Raw genomic sequence first — 14,747 nt, 5'->3', positions numbered from 1 at the left:
TGGGCTAAAATTACAGAGTTTAAGAGTACGAACAATCCAAATTTAGTCACCCGCTAGTACCCCATTCCTTCCCTTCCCTTCCCTTCCCTTCCCTTCCCTTCCCTTCCCTTCCCTTCCCTTCCCTTCCCTTCCCTTCCCTTCATCCAGCAAAAACGCCTTTGTTTGTAGCAGCTATATTTTAGCATCTCTGTGGGAAAAGAAAATACAGTGTTCATGAATTAACGAGCATAAACTTCTTAAATAGGAGGAACCTTAGGAAAACTGTTCTGTAGCAGAGAAAAGATTCTGGTCGGTGTTCGTCCCAGCGATCTTACGTTCCATTACAGCATGAAATAAAACCACACGAGCCAAACGAATATGAGCCCCATAATGGAATTACAGTACTGAAGTACTGCATAAAATAATAGGAGGTGAAATTGGGCTGTTCAGCTTCTGGTCCGCGCTGTAATTCTCTAGCTATATTACCCCGAGCGAGTATTGTGATTTTTTGGGGTTTTTTTTGGTCATTTTTACTTTCGTTTTCTATATCGGCTCTATTTTTCTGGTCTACAAGAACAAAATGATGTCCATAATTTCCCTTTAGTGGAAGCCAATTCTGGTTTTAAAAAAATAAAACAAAATAAATTTGGAAATACACTATGATGGATAAGCGAAGGGGTGAATTCAGGATCTCGGTGCAGTCGGATCGATGCCTCACAAGTAGATTTAACCTTGGTGAATCCAGCAGCACGGAGGGATGTTGGGAGTTGAAAACCAGATCAAATCAGCTGATTCTCTAGGAAGAGGCGGGAGGATGTCGAGAGTGCGGAGCAGCCAAGCCCTGTCCCGGCCCTGCGGTCTCGCCTCAGTCCACAGGCTCTCAGACAGGACAGTTTTCATCCCAGCGGCAGCATGTTTACAGCCCCTGCAGAACAACTCCGTGTGTGTGTGTGTGTGTGTGCGTGTCTCTGTGTGTGTGCGTCTTTATAAAAGACTGTGGTTAATTAAAGAACACAGCATCTCAGTGGACCTGCTCCATCTCTGATCCTCCCATCTCTCCCTCAGCGTGCAGCACACCACACACCCATACACACACACACCTCACACACACGCATGCACGCGCGCTGGCAGTTTATCTTTGTGAGGACGACTTTCTTGCGCTCATCCTTCTTACTGGAAAAGGAGAATGCAAACAATAACAGATCATGCTTTTCCCCTGCTTTTATGCAAATATTAGCAGGCAGAAGCAGCAGCCAGCGCTGCAACTGCTGGCTGCTGCTTCTGTAGCCGATGGCAACCGGCCTCTCCGGAGTCCCAGTAGCTCGCAGTGCAGCGTGGAGGTTTAGAAGGCCAATAATAAGCTCTAGTATAGCTGTCAGTTTGACTGGTAAACACATTGTAACGCCCCGGGACTCTGCAGTTTCTCAACCAGCTTCTGACCCCCCCACAGCCACTCATCAGCTCACCACGGGTGTTAACTCTTTCGCCCCCACACATGCGTGCACGCTACTAACACATCAGAGGTTATATGAGCATGTTCCGAGCACACACACACCCCCACACCCACACACACACACCCTCTCTCCGCTCTGTCTTTTTATTCCTTATTAAACCTAAACTTGAACAAAGGCTGCTGCCACTCTCTGTCAGTCACATGTCACCGATATCCCTGATCGAGACGCGACAACATTGTCCGTTTCTTGTCGCCCCTGCGAGAACAGTCGCGCGTGCGCGTTGGCGCCATTACGGGCGTCTCTGCTCATTGGTGGGTGACCGGAACACCAAACAGATCCATCAGCCTGCTAAATCACACATTATCTTCCACCACCTGGCAATTATCTACTGCTGTGAGCAGGGGCGCGTGCGTGCGCGTGCACGCCCGTGCATGTAATCTAATAATGCTGCAGTTAACTGGTTTGCATAATAGATATCTGCTGATATTTGTTCATTTATCAGTTGGAAGTAATTAGCTCAAAAACAAACATACAGAATCATTTTTTAACACAAGCTTTGTGTGTGTGTGTGTGTGTGTGTGTGTGTGTGTGTGTGTGTGTGTGTGTGTGTGTGTGAGTGAGAGAGAGATTTCAATGACACTGTCACCTCACTGTATGCAACTGGAGTAGAGAAAGCAATAGCAAGCAGAATTTGCCTCTCGTAAATGTGCGTGTGTGTGTGTGTGTGTGTATGCGTGTGTGTGTGTGTGTTTATCGACGCCGAGGTGGAAGTTGTTTTATATTCATCCAGCTCCACCAGAGTGTGCACAGACATGTCACGCAGGGCGGGAGAGAAATAATGCAAGAATTTGGGAGAGGAGAGAGACGAGGGGAGAGGAAAACCTCCGGGCCGGCGGAGCGGCGCCATCAGGCCGCGCAGGTGCACTTCCTGTTGAATGCTAATAAAACAGGGCGGGATGTCACAGTAATGATAATAACGGTCGCCGAGCCACCACGACGATTCCTCGTCCCGTGTGAGTGTGCAGACGCAGACCAGAGGACTGAGGAGACCAACCCCCCCGGCAGCAACACCAACCCATCTGTCCGCCAGCACCACTCAGGACAACATTTACATTTGTGGACGCCACCACAATGGCGAGCATCGCTCACTCACTATCACGAGGCGCAAGGCCGCTCCTGTACGTGCGCGGCTTGTCCATCATCCGCTCGCCCAGCGGTTATCGTGCCAGTTATGTGTGCACAGTTCATTAGTGACGGAGGGTGGGGGTGGGGGTGGGGGTGGGGGTGGGATTGGTGTGGACACGCGTGGGTGTGAGAAGGTGTCCTGCGTGGAGACGCATTAATTGAAAAGCAATCGGTAACACCTGCGTGATGGATGAGGGACAGATTGCATAATTAGATGGAGAGGTTTGTCTGTGTGTGTGTGTGTGTGTGTGTGTGGGGGGGGGGGGGGGTAAATAAGTATTTCTGATTGGACAGATGTTGGCTGCCAGGTGAGCCTAGTAATGAGAAAGAACTACCAGAAGGAAGCGAGAGGGACGGGAGGGAGAATAATTCATCTATTTATGCTTCCATCTTTATTTTCCTTAGCCAGGACGAGCTGGATTTCTGTAGTGTGCTCCCACTTCCCTCCTTTCTCTTCCACCCTCTCCTGTTCTAACAGGAAAGCACTCTTGGGGGGCTGGTATTCTGGGAACTATGTATTTTAATGTGCATTTTTTCCTTCCCATTTTTCCCTGGCTGTGTTTAGCCTTTCAGATTGCTGATCCACAGGAAACAACAGCCCGGGAATCCGGAGCGCCTGGTGTTTTTCCCGATTGCCTCTTTCGTTTTCCTCAAACGCTGTTTTGCTGACTTGATCGACTGATCGGAAGTCTTGCTGTGAAATGGGGCCATTGATGGTCGGCGCCGGAGCTTGTCCCATCTAGATTTGACCTCGGGTCGCTGTGATGCTCTGATTTTAGAGCTGCGCTCCGCCTAAAACCAAACAGTCCTGCAGGTGTGAGAGCTGACTGGGTGATCACTGAGTCCAGTTGGGTCGACTCCAAAGATGCTTCGCAGCCCTTGATTGCACCAGGCTGTTTTAGTTGTCCTTTATTCAACATTTCCAGCAACCGAATTAGCAGCCAAAGCCGTTATTGTAGGTTTCGTGCAGCACGTCGCTGCTGGTGATTCCTCATTGGCTGGGAATTTCTGGTATTTTTGGTCGTCAGCCTCCGGGGAGGGGGAGGTGACTGTGGTAAATAGATTCAGGAGCTGAGGACTGCACCAGAATGGGCAGAAATGATGAAACCCGGAGATGCAATAGCACGAGTGGGTGAAAATCCTGTTGGACGGACAAGAGAATCTAAATCTCGCTCTGAATTTTTCGTGTTGACGCCAACCTACTAATGGGCAAAACTGTTTGGGACTGACGCAACACAAATGATTCCCACTAAAACAGCATCTGCGCACAAGGGAAAAACTCAATTCTGTGTATTTATGCTGTGCAGATGTACACAGAATGGAGTAGATTGATGCATTATTTGAAATATAGCTTAGCAGCACTCGGTGGCAGGTAATAATTTGTGCCATCTGATGCCAGGAAAAAAAAAGGTGGATCAGATCGGTCACAGTAAATATGGACTATAAAATCCAGCCTATCTTTTATGATCAGGGTTTCAGCTTTGCTGCTCTATAGGCCTATTTATTATATCCACATCTGTGCAAGTGTCTGTGCATGCTTATCCTATAATGTGCCACCTGCTGGGGAGCCTTTGAGCAGCTGGAGCTCAGCTAAGCCTGGTGGAGACAGGGTGATTTTTCAGTGTTTAAAATGCTGATAACAGGACTTTATCTCTGGGATTACAGCCGTGACCAATTTATATCAGTTTTATCTGTTCTGGTTTTTACTCCGACAGGTCTGAAGTGCTGTTTGGCTGGAGTGTAAATCCAAATAATTTTGGGCCAAGTTTTGTCCACTTTTATCCTTTATTCTGCTCTAAAGATGTTTAGCTAAGAAGTGTTAAAAGCAAAGTTGTGAGTCTCGTTTCTCTTTGTCGCTTTACTCCAAATCTGCTGAGTAATTCTCTATTAGCTCTATATATTCTCAAAAATATTTCCCTTTTTCTTTTACATGATTTATGAGACATCATACCCCCGATCGTTCTGACCCTGGCTTAAAAATAGAGGTAATACAACGATCAAATTAGAAATGAGAAAAACAATTGCACAATAATGTATTTTCTTCATATTTGGGCTTTATTTTATCCTGGAAAACCAGCTCTCATTTCCTCTGATGACCCGGCAGCAGGAAAATAAGATGTGTATTTTAAAAAATTATAAATACTATTTAGACAAATGTAAATTGTATAAAATAATACAGGCATATTAGTGAAAAATAATAAAAATAAACACACAATAAAAAAATGGGGGATGCACAGATATTTACATAGAGACAGAGAAGTTGAAGACAACCTGGTAAATGCTGGACATCTGCTGTCTGAGGAGGAGTTCTGAGGGGTTCTGAGGGGTTCTGAGGCGAGCCGGGCCGTGTGGCGAGAGGAGCCTGGACCTCAGCTGATGGTCGTTGTGGGACACGTGGGGGATGTTGGCGTGTCGGTGTGCCCGTCTAGCCTTCAGTTTTGAGACATTTGGGCCAAAATCCGGAATAAAAGTGAACAAAGTCTACAAAGAAAAGTGAATCGGCTGCTTTTATGGTGTCAAATTAGCGTCCGCCCTCGTCAACCGTAGACGTTGGAGGCCGATCTTAAACACTGTGTGTTAAAGCTGAACAAACTGTCCTCAGAGGACGGTCCCCGCGGCGCCGGACTGCATCAACTCAGCGGGCCCGGCCTACCTGTTGATATCAGCGCCGCTCTGTGAGCTGGCGCCTGAGCTGCGGCTGTAATCAGGTGCTAACAACAAGGCCGCTGATGCTTACAAGCTGTTTTGCAGCATTTATGTGGGCGAGTGCGGGTGTGTGACGCCTCTCTCACGGGGGTTTGGGAAGTGAACGCGTGTGTACGTGCCTGTTTGTGTGTGTGGGTACTATTGCCAACCCTCAGACACACACACACACACACACACCAGATGCTCACATGGTGTATCTGTGATGTGGTTAATGGTAGCGGTGCTGTGGCGGTCCGCGGCCATATGCTGAGCCTGATCACAGCACAGAAAATTGGCCGAGCCTTAATAAACAGGACTGACACGGCAATTAGGAATCAACCGGAGAACGCAACGTGGCCTCACATCAAAACACGCGGATTCTTGTGTTATTTTTCTAATCAGCGCGCGGGGAATCAAGACAGAGGCGGCGGCGTGATGGAAGCGTGCTCGTGGTTGAGCTCTGATTATATATAGTTTGAACACTTCATCATAATTTACTGTACTTTTCCCGCACGGCGCCGTTTTGATCTGATCTTTCTCTGAACGCTGCATCGTCGCCGTCGCCGTCGGTTACCTTTTTGAGGGGGATTTTGAGGACGTCTGGATCCTGAAGTCAAGGAGGGGGGGGTGGCGAAGAAAAAGATCGTCTTATACAAACTGTGGAGGACATGAAATTACGCCTGTTCCATCCATCACGAGTGCCAGGAAGTCTTTAATTGAGGTTTTATCCATTTAGGCTGTCACTAAGAGGCCAAGTCGGAAACCTTTTAACTGCTCTCTTCTCTGTAATGACACAAATCAGAGAGGAAGCGCGTCTGCGCCAGGAACGCTGGTGTCAACGCGCGCGCCCGTGCCTGTGGGGGTGTTAGTGAGGCAGAAGGGTAATTATGCAGAAATTGGGGAAATGGCTAAGTGAATTATGACCTTGTTTCGGCAGACGGCTTTAATCAGTCCCAGCCAGGCCAGGGACGCTCAACAGTCTGTAAAAGTGAGTGTGGAGGGGTCGGGGGGGGGGTGGGGTGTGTCAGAGGAACCCAGTAAACCACAGAGCGGCTCGTGCATTCAGAACGGCTGCAGATGGCTGTCGTTCTCTGAAGGTGGGGGTGCTAAAGGGCTCCGCTGGAGGTGGAGGAATAGTGACGCTGGAATCAGAGGAAATAACAGCAGCAGTGCTGAATTTGCTGCTGAAGTTGAAGCGAAGTCTGAATATCGCATGTAAATGCCTCATAGCTTCCCTAATACGCGTTAGTGAGGAACGCCACACTGGGAAAACATGTTACTCTGCGCTTTCTATTGTGCGTAAACAGCGGGTGTTGAAGATTAGAGGCTATAATGTTCATAACAGTCTTCATAACACACAATGTGTGGAGGAGAGCTGGAGTTTGCTGCGATCCCTGACGACCGCTCGCCACCCCTGATCATCCCGGTGGTCACGTGACCGCGTGACTGTGTGGTCAGCAGCACCGCCGTCTTCGCTCTGTCTGTTTCCGTCAGATCGATGGCAACCTCGGGGCGCCGCGCTGCTCTCCTGGATGCTTCAGCCCTCGTCCTCCTCCTCGCTGAGCATCCCTTCCTCTCCACCTCTCCCGCTGCCCCGTCCTCTTCCTCATTGTCCTCTTCTGTATCGAGCTGTCAGCTCAGACAGCAAGCTCTCAGTGTGTGTGTGTGTGTGTGTGTGTGTGTGTGTGTGTGTGTGTGTGTGTGTTATCTGGGCTGTTGATCATTGATTATTGAGTTTTGCCCTCAGGTTATGAAGTGCTGTAGCCTGATCCTGTATTTATTTAAACTGAGCCACTTGGAAAGCAAACAGCCACAGATTTGTGGTGCGACTTTATTATAGATGGAGACGCAGGTGTGTCACGTGAATGTTCACTAAATGTCAACCTCACACGTCATTCAGAGAGATCTGGTGTCAGCAAATATTGCCGTTTTTTGGTCATTTAACCTGCTCTGTGTCGGTACCAGACGGTTGTGTTGCGTCTAATTGTGATTAAGACACTTTAACATGGCGAGATGTGCACCGGAAACATGAGAGCGGCCCGGTTTTCCTGTCTCAGAAACACATCGCAGTGATTTGGATGGGAGGGGAAAAAGGTCAAAAAGCACAAACGTCTCCTTCAGCTGCCAACGTCGGTCATCAATTCCGGTTCTGTTCGGTTCGGGATCGTGCCCGTGCCGGCCGCTCTGCGTGCTATTGAGAACTCGCTGATGGACGACCAGCCTCTCTTGAATTATACCTGACAAATCCAGACGCTTTATTCGCAAAAGACCAGGAAAAAAAATCCATATTTACCATAATGCTGCCGCTGATTTGCAGCTACTGCAGCTCCCATCGCTCCACCTCGTTTGGGATGCGTCCGAAACGTCCACGAGTCAGCGGTACGTTGGGAGGAAGAGCCCAGCAGGAAGAGCTGAGCGATGGCGGCCGGCCCCAGGTTCAACGCCCACCGGAGCTGGAAGAGGCCGCCTGTTGTAGGTCTGCACGGGAATGAGCGTTAGCTAGCTGCAGACTTCCACCCTCAACTTTCACGGATTAAACGAAAGCCTGGCGTCACACACACTTGATTTGTAATGAATGTACTGCAGTTTAGAAGAATTCTGTGTCACTTCCCCAAAGAGGGGGAGAGATTGTGTGTGTGTGTGTGTGTGTGTGTGTGCAGCGAGGGGGGCGTGAGAGGAGATGTTGTGAAATAGGATGTGTTGTGGTGATGGAGCCGAGTTCTTTGCAGCTGGGCAAACTCTCCTCCCATCCTAATATGTGCATATTTATGGCTGTATCAAATGTGTGTGAGTGTGTGTAAGGTGGAAAGAAAGCGAGGGGGGGTGGGGGGGGGGTGCATGTGAACGCCCCGCAGCCGCCGAGCCTACCACCCACACTCATTACCCGCATGCATTACGCCCATACATTTGCATACTCGTCTTTTGCTGCCTCCTCTGCTTTTCTAGACGCCCCCCCCCCCACACACATATACACCCCCCCCCCACACACACACACATCCACCCCCACACTTCCCCATTTCGCACGCAGACGCAGATGCGCTCGCGAAAAAACTCGTTTCACGGGGACAATGTCTGTCATTACCTCCCACAGATTTCTCATGGGAGTACATTGTTATTTTCTTCTTCCAGCTCTGATCAAATAAAGCGCCGCCGTGCACGCCCGCCACGGAACGCGACCCAACTCGCACCATCGGCGCCGCGCTCCCGCGTCGGTGAGACCATAATTTAATGGATCGGAATGATGACACCCGCCTGCCCACTCGGCGTGCCGTGAAGGGTTGGGCGCGGCGTCTCTCCACCTTGAGGCGAGCGGTAAACGCCGGCGTGCACGCCGCGTCGCACGTCACAATTTTCTACAGCATCAGTACAGATAATCAAAGGCTCGGTGACACCGCGGGGATGCGGAGGTGATAGCCGAGCTCCGCGTGAGTCGTATCTGTCGGGATCTATTGTCGCCGGAGAGAGAAAAGGAGCACGCAACGAGAAAACCCCCGAAAGGGGGGTAAAAAAAAAGAGAATCATTGATGGAGGATGAGGGTGAAGGAGGGGAGGGAGGAGGAGAATAGAGAAAGGAGGGCCCTGCCGAACAGGTTTGCCAAAACCGAGGTCAATTGTGATGAAAATGGCTGTTCACATGACCACAATAGCGCCTGAGTGACAGCACTAAAGCGGCATGGTCGAGCTTATCCTGATCACTCAGGACCTTGACTGGGGGAATCACAATGCCCTGGAGATCTGTCCTTTTTTTCAGGCTTTGGAGGATCACAGAGCACCCACGGTCCCAAGCTTTGGCCCCAGAACGTCCCTGGCATTACCATATCAATGCCGCCTTGGCCATTCCGCCAAGAAGCAGGGCAGCTAGCGATAGTGCCACCCGGTTAACATCGCCCCGCGCCTTCACACGGCTATTCAGCGGGGAGTCAATGCTAACTCAATGCTAAGAGTGAATGGGAAAGAGTGTAAGCTCACTCCAGTAGCGTGCACCCATGCACCCATGATGATGATTGGGGCTATTTTTCCCACATTTTGGGTCTTTCTGTATAGTTCTGGACTGACGCAGAGAGCAAGAACACCAATCAGGGCTGGTGCGCGCTGGGTTGCCATGAGACGTGGTCGAGCACGAATTTAAATGTGCAACAGCCGACTGATATGACCTCAAGCGTGGACGGTTTGAGTTAGAATTCAGCGAGAGAAACTTTGCCCGGTGAAAAAGTGACAGTGTCAAGCTAACCTCAGCGTGATCCAAAGTGTTAAATGGCTAACGGAAGAAAGTGGGGGGGGGGGGGGGGGGAATCACAGCTCGGACTGAAGGGTGGAGAAACAAAATGTGCAGCCGACAGAGGAAGATGAGGAAGACAGGCGGTAGATGAGCGTCTAGCTTTGTCAACGCAAATCCGTCCTTGATCAGGGCCGGCTTGATTTCTGCTCCTCCTGTTTCCATAGTCTGTCAGTCTCTCTCTCTCTCACACACACACACACACACACACACACACTCACACACACACACAATGTTTGTCACTGAGTATTGGCAGAGAGCTGAGAGCTTATCATGCATCATCAGGTGACTGACTGACTCGAGGTTCCAGCTTTGTCGCTTGCAATTAGACGTAAAGAGCCGGCTTGTTTGTTGTCTCGACTCTCCCTCCCGTTCTGTCTGAAAGCTGCCTGTGCGTATCGACAAGGAAAGGCACGCACACACACACACACACACAGAGCCATGCGCTTACACACACTTACACGCATTTGACGGCCCAGGTTTGATGCCCTTAACTGGAGTTTGTCAGTTTGTCATGTTGGGGGGAACGTTGATGGCCAAAGCCTGTTCAAACACCGAGCAGTGGCCTAACTGTGATTATTGTATGTCACACACACACACACACACACACACACACACACACACACGGTTTGGTGCTGTATGGCTATGTGGTCACGGTCCATGCACCTCTGAGTTCTTGTCACGGTTAAAAAGGCTTCCTCCTGAAGAGGAAGGGGGAGCCGAGTCTTAAGACGGAGATGGGGGGTGGGGGGTGGGAGAGGAGCAGGAGATAATGGGAGAGGGCTGACAGTGGGGGTGGAGGGCGAGCACGGACCAAAATAAAGGGTGAAGAGGGGGAAGACAGAGGGTGAAGGTGGGTTGTCGGACTATGAAAGCCTGCGTGCCTCCATTGCTGCGCCATTGATGTATTCTAATGCTAAGTGTGTCAGGCTGGGCCTCGACTCTTTGATAGACACAACCAAACTCTGGGGCGGATCCCTCAGATTCCATTCATATGCATATCTCCCTCTCCGCGTATGCGTATGTGCATGTACGCACTCTTATTTACTTTATAAGCAACTATTTTTGAAGACATTCGTGGCGGACCAATCTCATTTCCATGTCAATGCTAGCATTTTCCAGGCCGCTGTTAGCGCCGTACCGGCTAATCCTAATTTGGCCCTCAGGTCAACACTGGTGGTTGTGTTTACGACCCTTTATTGTACGATTGTACCTCCATGGAAAGTTTCCACTGGGGGGGGGGGGGGCATCCTGACATACATTTTGCATGCAGGCGAGTATTGAACCATATCTGATCGTGTAATTAGCAGTTGGCAGAAGAGGCCAAAGCTTTGAGGGTTCCTGCCTGTGTCGGCCTGTCGTGGTCGGCCGTGCGTTCCGGTCCCCAACCGATTATAGCGTGAAATTCCACGGGCATTGTGTAGCGACGGGGGGTCTCACGTGCAGACGGACGCGCACAAACACGGCGGCGGACACAACAACGGCGAGGAGCGAGGAGTCAGAGAGGGCCGACCGTGGCCGTCAGGAGAGAAAGGGCCGCCGCGTCACGGCGCCGTGACGGATGCCGCTTGTAACATTCCTCACCCGCGGTTTTATTGTTATGAAAAAAGTAACGATCGGATTCGCCGAGATTGATGCGCCCCTGCTTTCTCCCTCTGTTTTTCACACACTCAACACACACACACACACACACACACACACACACACACACACACACACACACAGCCTGAAGGGACTGTCCCATCGGTGACCCTCCTTCCACTGGAGCACTTTTGGTTTGTTTTCTCCACTTCCTCCTTATATTTGTTCATCGCCTTCAACCTCTGCTCGTTTGTCTTACTTCACCTCCTCTCACCCGCGCACTTCCTAGTCTGTTTGTCTAAGAGACGTGTGTGTGTGTGTGTGTGTGTGCGTTCATCTTTATATTTCTGTCAGCCCCGGTTCTAAAGGAGGCTTTAAAACACTACGGCCTGAGCATCAACGGCAGCCGCTGATGTTGCTTTCACCTCTGGCGTGTGTGTTTAGAGGCACCGCGAGTTATTTGCTGCCATTGTGTTGTCGGAGAGGAGGCTGCTTTATGGCCAATTCTGTAGGAAGACATTGGGCTTCACCTGCTGCTCCCTGACATCCATCATCCCTCTCTCCCCAGACAAACGCACTCCGCTCATCGTATTACTTCCTCTCTTGTTCTCCGCAACATTTTAAGCTCTCCCCTGCCCTCACACGTGCGCAGCACACGCGTTTCTCGCAGGCAGGGTTTCGTTTTACGGTCCAGTGACGGGAAGAACACGGGTGCCCGTGCGTTGCGGCGTATAAGGAAGTGATTATCCTCGTGGTGAAGCAATGCTGCCACTTTGTTCAGACGTTAAGTGTCTGGTAAACTGGAAAAGGGCTCAGCTAATATTGCTATTGCACACTTCATCAGGTTGCCTGCCTGCGATATTGCCCGTCGCCGTTTAGCACCACCGGCGCCTGATAGCTTGTGTACGTTCGTTAGCGATTGTGTGTCGTCGCCGTATGGCTGCGTGGGGCCATGATGGCGCATTAATGCTGCGTGATATTAAATATGGCGGAGCGGAATCACGGTTTAAACATTCAGCATACAGAAGCAAATTTGGCTGCAGGCTGAATAAACAGAACGTACAGATGAGGCCTATTAAGGGGAGAAGTGTAGCTGATGGTTCTCGCTGCCACGCAGGTGATGGTGACTGTGCAAAACCATTTGGATCATAACCGGTGATGATGTTTACAGTGCTTAGCTCCAATTATTCCATCTCTCTTCTGCTTTGTATGTGCATCCTGTTCATCTTTCTTTTTTTTTTTGCAAAGAAGCAGAATTGGTTTTTTTACGACCACTTTTGAGAGTTTGGCGCCAGCTCGTAACTGACATTTTAATTATTTAGCCCCTATAAAGAAACAACATCTGCTGATATTAATGTCACAAATTGAACCATTTGATAGAAAACCCACAGTGAGCTGCAGAATACCTGCAGCATTCTAAATGTCAGACAAGTGTTTTATTGGAGTCCCAGTGCAGCGGCAGAAGGAAAGGCACATCTGCAGACAGCTAGCTTGTTAATATCCAGCAAAAGTCTTAAAAAAGCAGAGCAGAGACTCATTTATTACTGTAACACTGTTTGGTTTCAAGGTTCCTTTCTGCTGCTTTAATCAAACCCTGTCTCTTTTCTAAAGTGAAAAATGAGAATAACTGGGACTTTACCTCATAATCTCCATAGGAACATAAAGTTTCCCACACTCTCTTGTCTAGCTTTGGCTGTTTTTCTGCCTTCAACAGCGCCGCAATAGGATTCAAAATTCTTTCAATTATGTGACAGATATACGCGTCTGGCACATGTCTTTGCTATAACAACACTGAAGCATTATAATAACCAGTAGAAATACTTTTGGAAATTAATCACAGAGGCGGCAGGTTGCTGCCACAGCTGGTCAGTAACGTTATCAGCGTTAGCGGTCCAACACGCTAATGTGATAGCATTTCCAAGGTTAGCGCGAATGTCATCGGGCGTCTCCTTCCATAAAACCCAAAGAGCTGAGAATGAAAAAAAAGCTTCAACCCCAAAGGTCATTCAAATTTGGTCAGCGCCAGCCAAATAACAAGCAGGAACAGATTGTGGTCAGACTTCCGACCACATCCACGGTGGGTGGCGGCCGTGTGTGTTTGTCTGTGTTTAAATGGTGATTCCGTTATGTGATGCTGAGTGTGTGTGGGAGTGTGTGTGTGACCGCGGAGAGCCTGGAGTCAGGGGCAGACGGAGAAACCACAGAGAAAAAGGCATTTTAATGTGTCTCATCGTCCCATCTGTCTCCACGATTTTGGGATCATTTGAAGGAATCGGGGGTCGAAGGCCCGTTCACTGGGGGGGGCAGTCTCATTTCTGTGTGATCGAAACCTCAGCCTCTGCAACCCCCCCAACACACACATACACACACACACGCTCTTTCCTTCCTCGACTTAAACTGTCCGTCTCATCTCTCTCTCGGGGGGTCACAGCGCCACAATGGAAGGGCGGAAAGAGGACAGATCCAGCGATTGGGAAGAAATTGGGAAAGCTGTTAAAGTCGGAGGAACGGGCAGAGAGGTCGTTAGTGAACAAATAGAGGAAAGCGGCCGTTTGGGTGGGGGGGGGGGGGGGGGGGGGGGGGGGGTGATGAAGTCTGTCAAAGGCATAATTTTCCCGGTGATTTAACACTTCGAGACGGGCCATTTTGTTTTTAACGTGGAACGCAGCGCGGCGACGTCGGAGGAGTTCGCAGACGAGAGTCTGTCACGTCTGCGGATAATTCAGCCCCCCCAGAATTTCATTCATTTGATTGCTGCCGCCAGAAATATCTGATTTTGTGTCACTTTTGTCTGGGAACGTGCGCGTGGAATGTGATCCGCGCTTGAAAGCATCTTTAGTAATGAAGCGGTAGAAACGGGAAAGCTTGGCACCTCACGGAAACGAACAAATGTGCTTGACTTTAAATGAGTTTAAAAAGTTCTGCACAAGTTCTGCTTGTTAAGCCCGCCATCAGCACGTTGCCGACGTGCACCAGGCATTGATGCTCCTCTTGGGGAATTCGCGTTACATTTAGGTGGAGTGGTGTCCGGACTGCGAGGACTCTAGGTTGGTACCTAAAGACCTTGAATGGTGGTCATGTGACTCTGGAACCAGCCCAGAACCTTCTCCAGGACAGACCAAGAGGAGAAAAGTACTTGGTCCTGCGCACCTTGTGCAGAAGAACTTTAATACAAGCAAAAAGAACCCCCAAAAAGTAGGTAGTAGAGGATCAGGACTTCAGCTTCCCTGTAATTGTGGAAGGCTGGGACACACTTGCTGTCTCCATTTATATAAGATTCTCTTTGAAAATGGACCAAAACGGAAACTGCGAGAAGAGGACAGAAGACGAGTTCCAGGGTCTTTTGAGCATCTTTTCTGAGGACCAAATTCGCCAGGTTGGAGAGGCGCCGTCTTCGTCATCGCTCCTGATGACGGAGGAAAAAAATGCTTTTCCCTCGCTGCGGTTGGAGACCTTTCTCACACAAAAGCGTCCTTTCAAATATATTTCCATCAGGCGCTCATATTTAAAGTGAATGAGAGAGAGGAAATGATGTGTTGGACGGGCGCGAGCGTGTTATTAAATCATGAGTGTCGGCCGGAGGGATT

At 49.7% G+C, this 14,747-nt stretch overlaps 1 protein-coding gene and 1 long non-coding RNA gene across 6 annotated transcripts in view; one reads left to right on the top strand and one right to left on the bottom strand.

Moving 5' to 3' along the window:
* efna3b (ephrin-A3b) overlaps nt 1-14,747 on the top strand; it is a 38,493-nt gene that overhangs the window by 1,867 nt on the left and 21,879 nt on the right. The window lies entirely within an intron of this gene.
* The window catches only part of LOC130532044 (uncharacterized), a 93,219-nt gene continuing 85,669 nt past the window's right edge, over nt 7,198-14,747 (bottom strand). The window contains exon 4 of the long non-coding RNA XR_008952248.1: nt 7,198-7,209. This is a non-coding gene — a long non-coding RNA (uncharacterized LOC130532044). The remainder of the gene's footprint in view (nt 7,210-14,747) is intronic.

This window comes from Takifugu flavidus, chromosome 10, assembly GCF_003711565.1.
Source record: "Takifugu flavidus isolate HTHZ2018 chromosome 10, ASM371156v2, whole genome shotgun sequence".
Lineage (NCBI taxonomy): Eukaryota > Metazoa > Chordata > Actinopteri > Tetraodontiformes > Tetraodontidae > Takifugu > Takifugu flavidus.
This window is presented reverse-complemented; position numbering and strand designations above follow the sequence as displayed.